Below are 3653 nucleotides of genomic sequence, written 5' to 3' on the forward strand. Positions count from 1 at the left end.
GTTTTAGCCCTGCCTCTGCATGTAGGTCCCCCTCTAGCATCTATTCTTCATCCAGACAGGAGCGGGTTAAAGGAGCGGCTGATTCAGGGGCTCTGGGTCACTCAGGCTGATGGGAGGGAGGAATGCCGGGCAAGCCTGTGGCAGGAGGCCAGCACGACATTGCAACAGCCTGTTGTGCGCTGTGTGTTCTCCTGGGGAACTTGTCCGTGGATCATGGGACCCTGACAGTGGCGGGTTGCACAGTCTCCCAGGAGGAGAGTTGTGGATAGTGACCTGTGCTTGCACATAGTATTCTTGGTGGCTGCAGGAGCAGCATACTATTTCATGCCCGTCTCTGATGATAGCCGTGGCTTGCACCCATCTCTGGAGCTTGTTTAGGCAGTGCTCTTAATCCCCTCTCCTCACACACTCTGAAACAAGGGTCTCTTAACTCTTAGGCAGTTCCAAACTTTTTCCTGGACTCCCTTCTGGCTAGCCGTGGTGCACTAGCCCCCTTCAGGCTGTGTTCACGCAGCCAACCCCAGTCATCTCCCTGGGATCTGACCTCTGATGCCGCAGCCTCAGCTTCCAGCCCCACACACCCCAGTGGGTGAGCAGAGAAGCCTCTCAGGCTGGTGAGTGCTGTTGGGCACTGATCCTCTGTGTGGGAATCTCTCTGCTTTGCCTTCTGCACCCCTGTTGCTGTGCTCCCCTCCATGGCTCCGAATCTTCCCACTGGGCCACCTCTCATCTCCACCAGTGAAGGGGCTTTCTAGTGCATGGAAACTTTTCCTGCTTCACAGCTCCCTCCCAGAGGTGCAGGTCATGTCCCTATTTTTTTGTCCCTGTTTTCCCTTTTTTCTTTTGCCCTACCCAGGTACGTGGGGAGTTTCTTGCATTTTGGGAAGTCTGAGGTCTTCTGCCAGCATTCAGTAGGTGTTCTGTAGGAGTTGTCCCACATGTAGATGTATTTTTGATGTCTTTGTGGGGAGGAAGGTGATCTCCACATCTTGCTCCTCTGCCATCTTGAAGGTCCCCATCTATGCCTACATCTTTTGGCCACTTCAACTCTTCCTGTGTATTTCTGAAAAATTAATTGCTCTAAAGCATATATTTCATGTATCACTCACCTGTTAAGAAACTCATTTGGCTTTCCTATGGAATAAAGTCCACACTTTTCATCTTAGCCTTTAAAGTTTCCCACAATCTGGCCACAATCTAGCTTCAACACTGGCTGTGTTCCAGCCAAACTGAGCCATGAAATATTCTGTAAACTACTCACGACCTGTGAATATTTGACTCCATTATTGCCATCTGGAATGCCTCACCTTCCATATGTATTTTTGTATGCTGAAATATTCAGCCTTAGTGATGAGTTAATTACTTTCCTTACCAAGAGCCTGCATTTGTGTCACTTATATTGCTTATCACTCTACCATAGTTTATGAATATGTTTTATATCTACATCTGTTTGGTAAATGTCTATCTACCAAGAATTATTTCTGTTTTCTTTGCAACCCACACTGTGCTCAGCATTGTGCCTTTCTCACAGAAGACTCATTAAATATTTAACTGAAATCATTGAACTAAAATGTAAATGCATCTTATTTTCCTCTTCATGTTTTCCAAGGTTCCATACTTGGAACTGAATAGTAAATGTTCCAAAGTTGACATGATATGTATTCTTATGTTATTAAACCAAAATCAAAACTGTCCCATTTTTCATTCATTCTCATTATATTCGATGAGACTGTCAAATGCTAAAATCTGATTTCACTTAGAAGAAATAGATAATCCCTACAATTAGTGGTCTTGGAAAGGATAAAAAACAAAACAAAAAAAAGCAAACCACCCTGCTATATCATTAGGAATATGGAAATCTGACTTTTGGAGTCAGCCTTACTATGAACCAAATCAATGGGAGAATTTTTACCAATGAGCAAAATTTCTCATTCAATGGTTATATTTATTGCCTAAAACAGTGATTCTTAAACTTTTGGAGTTTGCTTTTATTTCATGATATCCATCTTCCTAAATGACCTGCCTTCTGAATACCAGTGATTTTTAAAAATGATTAAAATGAATTAAGATCTACTTTGTTCTGAAATGCTTTCAGGGGGTGGTGAAGTTTGAGATTTCTATGACTCTCTTGGACATAATTTTGGATGTCCAGTTATTGCACAAACAGATTAAGAAGCCCTGTCCTCTATCATTCAATGTTGTCAGTTTCCCAACAGAAACACATATTGTTCATTTATAAACATCTCTCCAGAATGAAATATGCAAGCAGATATAATAAAATTTTCAGCATTTTTGAGTCAGGATTTAATGATATGGTGAAAGATGATGTCTGAAAAAATTTTGGTTTGATTTGCATAATCAATTGAGTCTCCACATATGACTTTTCTACATTTCCCACTAGCTGCTAAAACATTCAGCATTTCTTATTTGTTAAGTTCAAATAATTCAGGCAATGACTCTCCCATCCCTTGACAATTATTTTGTCTAAATACCATTTTATTAGAACGAGAATTTATCCTGTATGCTGCTGTTTTACCCAGTCAACCTTTGCATAATGCTAAACATTTGTTGTCCATGTTTTTTGTTAACACCCTTCAAATTCTTTTAGCCCTACTCCCTCTTACTCATCAATTGGCCTAGCTGATGAATAAGATTTAGTTCTTTTCATCTGTTTAAATAAATCAATTCCATATTTTTAACAGAACATTTCTATTCTTCATGTATTATTCTTTGTATTCTCACCAAATTTTAGAAGACTTTCTGATACAAATGTACCCATAAAATACTTAATGTGGTTTCTAAAGAGAAATATAGAAACAATAATTATCCTTAAATTAATTATTCAAAGGAAAAAATGTCTTCTAGCAAGTGTTCCATTATCAAACCACATAATTAAGATCAACCTGTTCTCTACTGCCTCAGGATTTGGCAGAGGAAGACTTTGAATTATCAACTGAAGAAGAGAGAGAAAAGAACCCTGAACAGATAGCTTACAGATGAGCCCACTAGATTTTTGCTAGTATGCAATAAAGCCTGCAGAAAATAGCTTATAATTGTCCTTTGTACTTCACGTGCCGTTTTATGTCAGTATGCTAAAGTTCCCATTGGTGCGATTAATTTTACATTAAATTTCAGCTTTCCACTTTTGTTTATAAATGGAACAGTCACACATATTGATCAGTATTTATCTTTGATCATCTTAATATCTTTTTAAACAATTGAGAGTGAACATTGGGTGCATAGAATTTCATGGTGGCCTCCTATGACTTATGTATTTTTGGAGAATCAGACTTGGTGTGTTGGCTGCCTCTAACTTTCTCCCCCAGGTAAGTTCTACCTTCGTTCAAAAGGAAAACACTGTATGCCACAGTTATGAACATTTACCAGTGTAATTTGTGAAATTTAAAATATATAAGAATTATAGAAAATATTCACCATACCTTATGTGAAAATACTCTCAGCATAAACATATTTAATATTGTTTAATAATATTTGTTATTTAAAACAGCAAAATATGGATTTCTTTATTTATAAAGATTTTTCTCAATGAAAAGACATTTTAAGACACAAATACATAGCTGACCCTTAATTTACTATGAAAAAAAAATCCACCCATTCGAGCATACCTCCCTTCACAGCTCTGCAAGACTGCT

The sequence above is a fragment of the Lipotes vexillifer genome, unplaced genomic scaffold (assembly GCF_000442215.2).
Source record: "Lipotes vexillifer unplaced genomic scaffold, Lipotes_vexillifer_v1.1 scaffold750, whole genome shotgun sequence".
NCBI classification, from domain to species: domain Eukaryota; kingdom Metazoa; phylum Chordata; class Mammalia; order Artiodactyla; family Lipotidae; genus Lipotes; species Lipotes vexillifer.